General features: G+C 41.1%; 1 protein-coding gene across 4 annotated transcripts in view; it reads left to right on the top strand.

Annotated features, from left to right (window-relative positions):
• The first annotated feature begins 235 nt into the window (after positions 1-235).
• The window catches only part of CSDE1 (cold shock domain containing E1), a 39,200-nt gene continuing 28,716 nt past the window's right edge, over positions 236-10,719 (top strand). For all 4 annotated transcript variants that reach the window (XM_036273416.1, XM_036273414.1, XM_036273413.1 and 1 more), the window contains exons 1-2: positions 236-347; positions 10,229-10,632. The gene's annotated coding sequence lies outside the window, so the exon portion shown is untranslated. The remainder of the gene's footprint in view (positions 348-10,228; positions 10,633-10,719) is intronic.

Below are 10,719 nucleotides of genomic sequence, written 5' to 3'. Positions count from 1 at the left end.
CTAACTGTTTAAAGCATATTCAGGTTAGTAAAGATCAAAGCCCGGAAAAGTCACCTGCCACCCTGCCCCCTGAGTCCCAGCGGAGTCAGAAAACCTAGATCGCTTCCTGCAGCTTGTGGGGGAGGGAACGTAGTGGAACTTAACCACCATATTCGTTGTGGTTAAGCTCAGCACACAAGTGGGCGTCACTCGGCCCTCCTGCGCAAGCGTATTAGGAATACACTCCCCTCCCCTTCCTGAGCACGCGCTCGGAGCCCGCAACTCTCGCGAGAGAAGCGAGATTTATTCCTACGTACCGGGCCGTGCTGCTTATGGCGGCGCTGGAGAGGGGGCGCTGAGCTGTTGGGGTGAGTACGACCCTAGGGTCCCATTGTGGGTAGCAAGAAGCCAGGCTAAGGGCGGATGAGAAGACCAACACTAACGGGAGGGACTTCTGAATCAAGGTGGGCACTCCTAGAGCTCTGGGTAGGGAAAATCTCACCCTGAGTCTCAGCCTAGGGCTTTTTCACCCGGCCCCCGTTCAACTGTCTAGGTCTCACGTCAGGCTGCAGAGCCGAAGCGAAGAGTCGAGACCAGGCGTCCGCGTGTGGTGGCAGTGGTGGTGACTAAAGGGGGGGAGGGAGCGAAAATGGAGGCTCCGACCGCAGCCAAGATGGAGGCAGGGGTGCGGGGCTAGGCCGTGGAGGCTGCCGGGAGTTGTAGTCAGGCCGCTTCTTCCTCTGCGGCTTGGCGGGGGTAACGGGAACTACAAATCCCGACGGGCGGGGCAAGGGGATGGTGGCGCGGTCCTTTGTGTGAGGCTGGAAGAGCTGGAGGCAGAGGAGAATGGCCTACCCTGACTGTGGACCCTATAGATTCCCGGCTGTCATCTGCCTGGGCATCTGACTACGAGTACCAGAGCGCAGTGCGGCACTGGCGCCTCCTTTGTGTATGGGCTGAGGCCCCATTCCATCTAAGTGCTTAGAGATACCTTCCCCGGCCACATCTGGCACTGTAGCGCGCGGCCTAATTGTCATCCTTACTTCCACTCATAGCTATCTTCTGTCTCTACACCCTACCTTCCCTTTTTCGCCTCCCCTTTGGCTGATTGGGAAAGGGAACCAGTTCTTAATCTTGGGCATGTGGCTCTCATCCCTCTATCCTGAAGTTAGGGCGTGCTCTTTTAGAGCTCAGAGGAATCCATCCTCCTCCTTACCATTTTCTCTAGCTCTTATGGTGCAAGAGCCGGCCCCACATTGTGCAATGGACGGCTTGGCTTCGTCATTCTATATAGAGTTAGTTTTTTAGAGCTCTGGCCGGAGACGCTTTCTAGGTTTTTACCATCATATGTTTTATCAGTACGAAATCTTAGTGACACGATTCTTTTGCTTTAAGGTTTTCATTTAGAAACATCCAGATGGTTCCTCTCTTTGTCTCAGAAGTGAGGCAGGGAACGCTCCCTAAAACAGCCTCCCAATTTGCAAACACAAAAATCTGAACGTTATTGTGTTAGGCAGTTTCCTTGTTTTGCACCTAAAATGAGTGAAAGAATAGTCCTCTTTAAACTGCTGGGAGGCAGGGTGGAGAGGGCGCGGGGGACGCTCAAAGACACTGGTAGTTAAATCTGTTTCCTTGGAGAGACAGCTTTTTATCAAGACGGTATGAACTGGCAGCTCTCTTCCAGAGTTACTGGTCTATAAAATGTAGGTACCAAATTGTAGCTCACCTAATACAAGTTATTCTAAATCAAACGCTGAGTAATTTTCATTTTGGGTTTCTAGAAGGCAGCATTCTCAGTACTACTACATTGAAGGGCAATATATATTGGTGTCCTTCTGATACTAACCAGTAATGGGTATTCTTGGTGTAGGTAAGGAGGGGGTTTATATACTTGATGAATAGGCTTATGCCTGAGTCATAAAACCAAAATAAATACTCAACCTTGTTTCTTTTTGTTTCCTTTTAGCCCTAGGCCTGAAATAAAAGAGATGGTAGTGGTTTGAGTGCTTTTGCAGCTGCTCTGGATGTTTACCATGGAGATGAGTATTTATAGCAGCTGAGTTGAAAAGTAAAGTATTTGAAGCACAGAAGATAGGTTTCTTTTTTTTGTAAATAAGTTCTGACTTAACAAGTATGACCTTTAGAGTGTGGTTGAAAATTCTGGTAAATTCCTAACAAATCAAAAATGAGTGTGAAAACTGGCATGTAATCCTATCTATCCTACTCCTATTTTTCTCTCACTGCAGGGCCATCCAACATTTGGAAGCAATAATTTCTTTTATTATGATAAAATGTACATACAGTAACCATTTTAACTTTTTTTTTTACATGTGTACAACTAATTCAGTGGCATTACCTTTTTTTGAATTGTGAGAAGGATACTTTTGACAAGGTAGTTGAAACATAGAAATGCTGTTTGGATAGATTTTTAAGGAGTAGAATTTTAGAACTGTATTACCAAAGAAATTAAGATCTTGAGATCTTGTTAAAGAAACATGAAGAATTTATTTGCCTTCGTAGCTTTGTCTTTTTAAAAAACAGAATAATTACTTTGAGACCTTTGCCCCATATTGTCTTATGGAGAGCTGTAAAACTTACAGGAATTTTTTTTTTTTTTTTAAATCTTCACCCGAGGACATTATTGCATTTATCTTCAGATAGAGTAGGAAGGAGAGAGGGGGAAGAGAGAGAGAGAAACATCAACGTGAGAGAGACACATCCACTGGCTACCACCCACACAACCCCAACCAGGGCTGGGGCCAAACTGCAACTGAGGTACGTGCTCTTAGAGGGAACCGAACCTGGGACTCTCTGGTCTGTGGGCCTATGCTCTAACCGCTGAGCCAAACCAGCCAGGGCTAAACTTATAGGATCTTTTTCTTAATAGAGAATTACAGCCCGGCTGGTGTGGCTCAGTGGTTGAGCGTCGACCCATGCACCAAGAGGTCACCGGTTCGATTCCCGGTCAGGGCACATGCCCAGGTTGTAGGCCTGATCCCCGGGGGGGGGGGTGTGCAGGAGGTGGCCAGTTGATGTTCTCGCTCATCGATGTTTCTGTCTCTCCCCCTCTCTCCCTTCCTCTCTTTCTAAAATCAATAAAGAGGAAAATTATTTTTAAAACAAAATAGAGATTTACAGCTAGAAGAATTACAACTATTTTTAAAGACTTAATGACTAGAACGTCTTCAGTGGTGAAACTGCTGTGGTAGGACTGATTTGTTTTGATGAGTCCCATCATTTCTTGTTTTTAAATCCTTTCTGCCAAGTCAAGATTTTAAATTCCTTTGTTAAAAAAAATTTTTTTTTTAATCTTCACCGGAGGATATTTTTCCATTTATCTTCAGGTAAAGTGGGAGGTGGGGGTAGTGGGGGGGAGAGAGAGAAACAAAGAAAGACAGAAACAAACATCCATCAATGTGAGAGAGACATCAATTGGTTGCCTCCCACATGACCCCAACCAGGGCCAGGGACCAAACTGCAACCCAGGTACGTGCTCTTGACCAGAATCAAACCCACAACTCTTTGGTCCACAGGCTGGTGTTCTAACTGCTGAGCCAAACCAGCCAGGGCTAAATTCTTTTGTTTTGATATTAAAATGTCGCCCTGGCCGGTTTGACTCAGTGGTTAGTACCTCAGCCCACAGACCAGAGAGTCCTGGGTTCCTCTAGGGGCACGTTCTAGGTTGTAGTTTGTCCCTGACCCTGGTTGGGGTTGTGTGGGTGGCAACCTCTTGATGTCTTTCTCTCACATCGATGTTTCTCTCTTGCTCCTCCTCTCCTTCCCACTCTTATCTGAAGATAAATGCAAAAAAAAAAAAAATTTGTTTTCTGCTTGCACGTGTGAGTACCGTACCTAGTTATAAAACAAAACAATACAAAACTCTTTTTAGTTTATACTACCAAGCCTGAGGAATTCCGTTATGTTACATTTTTTCATTGTGGTTATTAAGCGGAATGTGGTGGTGTAGGCAGTATTCTGTTCAGAAGTATTAAATGATAATTTTACTTTTGGAGCATTTTTTTTTTTTTTTAATTTTTAATTATTTATTTTTATTTTAGAGAGGAAGGGAGAGGGAGAGAGAGATAGAAACATCAGTGAGAGAGAACATCGATTAGCCACCTCTTGCATGCCCTCCACATGCCTAATCACAGCCTGGACACGTGCCCTGTCTGGGAATCGAACCGGCGACCTCTTGGTGCATAGGTTGACACTCATCCACTGAGCCACATAGGCCAGGTGGAGCATTTTTATATAGAGTATATTCTCTTATTCTGAGGTAAAACAGTAGTTTGTAGTTGAAAATAAACTGATCAGTTTCTTCATGTTGAACGTGTGGGTTATCCACTGGTTTGCAGCTACAGCCAGTGCATAATCAGCTAGTTGCGTGCACTACTTCTCAAATGTAGTAAGTCGACAAACTTCTGCTATGGTCAAGTTTGCTGGATACTGCCTGCCTCCTTTTTTCAGTGAAAGTCTTTGCCCAAGGGCCTTATATTTTCTGTTGCTTTATTGGGCATGCGAATGCCGTTTCCCCTCATCAGCCTATACCTACTCTGACCAATATGGTGGCCACTAGACATGTCTGGCTACTGTGTACTTGAATTATGCACAATTCTGAATGAGAATGCTGTAATTGTAAAATATACTACATTTCAACTAATTAAAAAACTTTTTTTAGAATGATTACACATGGAAAATAGCATTTTGGATATACTTGCTTACATAAGAATACATAAATTCACCTGGAGAGTTTTGCCTGTCTCTACTTTTATTTATTTATTTTTTTGGTACGTGCCCCTAGCGGGAACCAAACCCGGGACTCTGGTCTGCAGGCCGACACTCCAACCATTGAGCCAAACTGGCCAGAGCCTGTCTCTACTTTTAATATGATTGCTAGGAGATTTTAAATTACATATATTACTTGCACTGTATTTCTGTTGGACATTGTTTATGTACACTATTACCTGGTTTTTTGTCTGAAGCATTTCTTCAGCTTCTTCCCACACTGACACTAGTCCCATTTCAAGTATTAGTGCATGTAGAAGCAGTTAAGTGATAGATGGATATATAATTTAGTAGCTGGTAAGGTAACTAACAACCCAGCATAATTATTACTAAGCATGCACAAAAGAATAGTTGGAAAGATTTAACTTTTATTTCCATTCAACATGGTGATGATGTAAATTGTTTGAAGTTGGTTAATTATTTTCCTTAGCTACTAAAGTAAAAGTGAAAACCTGTTAAGCACGTCAGTTATACAGATTATAGCAAAATGTGATATACTTTAACTTGTCTCAGTGCATCAAGAAATATGAACGGTGAGGTTAAAGACAAGGATATTATTCATATAAATCAATAATACAGAATCGTTTTATTTCCCTGCTGCCTATGTGGTCTTTGCTCTTCTCAAAGGAAGAAGGTACTCTGAAAAAAGTAGTTCAGGTGGTAGGGAGACTTTTTTTCCTTAATTCTCACCTGAGGATATGTTTTTGTTTTATTTTTTAAACTGATTTTAGAGATAGAGGAAGGGAGAGGGGGAGAGCAAGAGAAACATTGAACAGTTGCATCCTGTATACATCCCTACTGGGGGTCAAACCCACAACCTGGGTATGTGCCCTACTGGAAATTGAACCCGAGACCCTTCAGTGTACAGGACAATGCTCCAACCAACTGAGCCACACTGGCCAGGGTGGTGGGGAGACTTGTAGACTGGTGTAGCCTACACTCTCCCCAAGTGAGTTCTGTACAGACTTTTAGAATAATTTGTCCAAGTGGTAAACTGGGTTGTGTGATACATTTAGATGGATAATTGATATTACATAAAGTTTTTTAGTTCAACATTTATTAATTTGGTGCTTACTATGTGTTTGGCTTCTACTAGGCTTTTGAGATAAAGCCGCAAACTGGGGGAGTTAGTAAATAAAACAGGTGAAGATAAGTTTAAGACAGGTTAAATAGGGATTAACTGTTTGGCTTATTCAAGTAAAGGAATTAGCTTTAACTCCTAAAACAATATGACATAATAGTTGGCAATTAACTAATGGTGATACTGTTTCTATACAGAGCAAAGGAAAAAGGAGTTGATTACTTAGCAGTCAGGAAAACGGATCCACATTTAAATTATTCCTTAGTTTTTTGATTGATTCTCTAATTCATGTTACTTAAGCATCTGGCTTTTGGAGAGGTGGAGCTGATGTACTTTTGTTCAGAGGCAAAAGTTGTTGATACCTACCATCCATAGATGTTCATAATCTTGGCATGAGTGGATAGCCAGTTTTATTAAAATGCCCAACAGATACCTTGTAAATGTTTTATTAACTGTTTATTTGATTGAAAAGCATTTAGTTAACCATGGAAATGTCATAGGTGTGAAGATACTAATGAAATGAAATTTAGCACCTCTCAATTATTCATGGTAGTTGGTGGGTTTGTTTGAGCTTTAATGGATCCTAATAGGCTTTATTAATGCCCAAGACTGGCTCTGCAGTGCTTCAGATTTTAAATTCTGGAAGTTGTCTTATTTAGTGCTACTAAATGCAAACCTGGTAGTTTTTAACATAAAACAACACCCCAGATTAGGTTAATTCAAGTTTTTCAAGATAAATTGTTTTTTTTTATTCTTTGCCCTGTAATCACACAACCTTGTGAGTAGTTTGATGAAATTCTCGATATCATTAGATAGTATTTCTGAGGATAGTATTTCTGAGGTCTTGGGGTTCATAAACAGAGCTAAGTTATTAAGGTGAAACCAGTGTACCAAGTCTGTATTTTTAAGAGATTATTTCTTGACTGGGTAATTAAGACTTTATATAGTTAGTCGAAACAAACATTTAAGAACTGTCTCTACTTGAATGTAGTATCCTTTGCCTCTATGGATCAACTGCCTTTTTAGCTATATTATTTTCTGCTGTGGTTAAGTTTAGAAGTATTGGGTTAGTCACTAAAAGGGGCTGTAGCCCTGGCCGGTTTGGCTCAGCAGTTAGAGCGTCCACCTGCAGTCCGGAGAGACCTGGGTTCAGTTCCCGCTAAGGGCATGTACCTCGGTTGCAGTTTGTCCCTGGCCCTGGTTGGTTGTGCGGGTGGCAGCCACTCGATGTGTCCCTTTCACATCGATGTTTCTCTCTCTCTCCCTCCCTCCCTCCCACTCTATCTGTACAAAAAATGGAAAAATGTCCTCGGGTGAGGATAAAATAAATAAATAAAAGGGGCTGTAGTAGAGAAATAAACTTGGTTTTGCCTCCTCTCAGAAATTTGAAATAAAATTGGAGGAACAAGATGTATAAACGTGAAGTAAGCAAAGGACAGAAATAATTTCGTACCAAAAAGGATACAGACAGTGGGAGTTACTTTCTCACAGAGTGGGAATTAAGGTAATAAGTCTATGCTGGTATGGTCAAGAAAGGTTTGTTTTTTTGTTCTTGTCACCTTGAAGATGGCAAAGTTATATTCTTTGTGGGAAGGCCCATATGAACAAAGAAGTGGAGAATTCAAGAATCTCCCAAGAGGTGTGTTTAAGGATTAGGGAGGAGAGTACACCTATCTAGAAGAACTGGAGAGCAGTAGAAAGTAAAGATGGGAAAGTAGAATAAACACCTTGAATGGTGCTTCTTAAACCCTGGTTGCAAGTCAGAAACACCTTGGGGAAGGGGAATAAAGAAAAGAGACCGCCCTGGCCGGTTTGGCTCAGCGGTTAGAGCGTCGGCCTGCGGTCCCGAGAGACCCGGGTTCGGTTCCCGCTAAGGGCACGTACCTCGGTTGCAGTTTGTCCCCGGCCCTGGTTGGTCGTGCGGGTAGCAGCCACTCGATGTGTCCCTTTCACATAGATGTTTCTCTCTCTCTTCCTCTTTCCCCCTCCCACTCTACCTGAACAAAAAATAGAAAAATGTCCTCAGGTGAGGATAAAAAAAAAAAGAAAATAGACCAACTCCTGGGACCTAGCCCTAGTGAAGTTAAATTAGAATGTCATGATAGTGCTTTGACTTTTCTTTTTTAAGTTGCCCAGGTTGGGTGGTTGGGTTGGACATGCAGCCAGGATTAAGAATTTGCCATCTACAGCCACTCCATGTGTCCCTTTCACATCGATGTTTCTCTCTCTCTCTCTCTCTCTCCCTCTCTCCCCCCCCTCCCTCCCTTCCACTCTATTTGAACAAAAAATGGAAAAATGTCCTCGGGTGAGGATTAAAAAAACTTGCCATCTAGAGTGCTGGAAAAATCACTGAGGATTTTGGACAAGGAGATTGGATGAAATTGGAGTTGCAGAATAGTCTGGTAGTAGTATTTAACAGAAAATGGAGGGGATTGACACTGGAAGTTAGCAGATGTGTTACATCTGGACTAACATGTCATTTAGGACAAAAGATGAATGCAGAAGATACCTTTAAGAAAATATTAAGTCCTGGCTGGTTTTGCTCAGCGGTTAGAGCGTCGGCCTGCGGTCCAGAGAGACCCGGGTTCAATTCCCGCTAAGGGCACGTACCTTGGTTGCAGTTTGGCCCTGGCCCTGGTTGAGTCGTGCGGGTGGCAGCCACTCGATGTGTACCTTTCACGTCGATGTCTGTCTCTCTCTCTCTCTCTCTCTCTCTTCCTCTCGCTCTATCTGAACAAAAAATGGAAAAATGCCCTCAGGTGAGGATGGAAAAAAAGAAAATATTAAGACTTATAACATTGGAGGTGGAGGTGAAAAGGGAGGGAGGAATCATTATGGAAGTGGCCCTACTTTAGGCCACTTAAATTACTCTTTGAGTGGAGACTGGGCTTCCCAAGTGATTTGAGAAGAGCTCTAAGAATATGTATCTAGTCTCAGTAATAGAGTGATCCAGATAAAATTTTGATGGACAAATGTAACATTTAATATTTGAAGTAGCAATGTAAAGTCATGGAGTATTAGATATAGTTACAAAAAAAATGTCCACAAATCAGCTATTCTTCATTTTACATATGAGAAACTGAAACTTACTGAGATTAAATAACTTGTTCCTGGCATTTTGCTAGTAAGTATCAGTGATTAGAATTGAGCTCTGCTAGTGGAAGCTATTTCACCAGCTCTGACCTTTCTCCTTGGAGTTCTTATTTGTGATGTTTTCCAAATATACTATGCTGTTAATCTTTCAGCATATGTAAAACCAAATCTACCTTTTTCTTCTCCCCAAATAAATAATTTTAGTTAACATTTGAATCAGTGCAAAGTAATTTTTATAGCTAGTAATAAGCACAATTATTTAATTTTATTTAGACATATATTTCATTTTTCTATTTCATCTTAATTATTTCTCTTCTATAGATATTTGTCATTTATTTATGGCAACAGCTCATTGATATTTCTGTTTCCTTCACTAAATCATCTCTCAAGACTTAATCTTTCAAGAACTAAGACTTTCCTGTTATATCAAGTTGAAATGCTTCATAATCTGGCTCCATTATACCTGTCACACCCATTTCACTTTAACCCAGGCCTCTGTTCTAGCCTGACTAGTCTATCATTTCCTTTGAAACAACAGGCCACACTTGTTTCCACAGTCATTCATGCAATAAACCTCCATTGATGCAGGGCGTAGACAATCATATATACCTGGTCCCTGCTCTCAGGTAACTTAGAATTTAGTGGCATACTCTGGTTTGGCTTATGTGATTATTTCATGCCTGGAATAATCAGCTGTTTTCTTTCCCTTAAAAACCTGCCTGTTTCTCCAACTTAAGCTCAAATTCTACCTGTTGTTACAAGCTACCTTTGACTTTGCTCGCCATGTTGCTTTGATGCACATACAGTGGTGATTAAACAATACATAGTATTTCTAGTATGTGACATAGCAGGCATTCAGATATTAGTTGAACATACTAATTTTTGACATTTTTGCCTATGTTCTGCTTTTTTCTCCATGTATAACTTTTCTCAGCAAGAGTGTAAACCCCCTCAGTGGTGGGAACTTTTATATTTTCCACAATACATAACAGTGTTAGATGTTTATAAAAAACTTGTACTAAATATTATGTCATGTAACTTAGAGTTTGAGGGGGGTGTCAACACTGACTGAAATAATTTGTGGTTTTGAATATGTGATGCTAAAGGAAGCATCCATTAGCATATGAGAGATTGCTCAAGTAACATTAAATTGATGTGCTTCCAAGTTTTCTGTATTACTTGCTTCATCAATGATTCTAAGTTAATGAAATAAGCTTGTCTCTCTACCCACCCTCTGTCCCAGATTCTTTTATGGAAGTTATACTTAATGTCTTCATTTTTTACCTCTAGTATGAAGTGTAACAGAACAGACTTTACCACCTGAAACTGCTGCTTCAAGTTCAGATCAGGCAAAGAACAAACCTTGAAACAACCAACAAGACCAAAGAAGAGTACACTTAAGTTGAAGACACAACACTTGATCTGAAACAAGAAGTTTGTGCCTACTCAACAGCTTTGAAAGAGCACTTCCCAACGCTGCTAGTAGTCTTTGTTTTCTTCAGTGCTGTACTGTGAGATTGCCCGGTGCAGCAGCAGTCGTATTCTTTATTAGCTTGATAGATCATTTTCTCGCTCTTTTTTTTTTTTTTTTTTTTTTTTTTTAATACTAGCAACTTTCATCCTTTGAAACGTGTGCTGAAAAAGAAGAATCAGCAAATACTACTGAAAGTGCAATATTTGATTATCACTGCGAGGTACGTTTACAGTTTCCTGTTAGCAACAATCAGTTTATAATTCTGGAGATCCTAATTATTTGATCAGATATAAAATCTTTTCAGTAG

This window comes from Molossus molossus, unplaced genomic scaffold, assembly GCF_014108415.1.
Source record: "Molossus molossus isolate mMolMol1 unplaced genomic scaffold, mMolMol1.p scaffold_m16_p_20, whole genome shotgun sequence".
NCBI classification, from domain to species: domain Eukaryota; kingdom Metazoa; phylum Chordata; class Mammalia; order Chiroptera; family Molossidae; genus Molossus; species Molossus molossus.
Note: the sequence above shows the minus strand (reverse complement) of the source record. Positions and strands in the feature narration are given on the sequence as shown.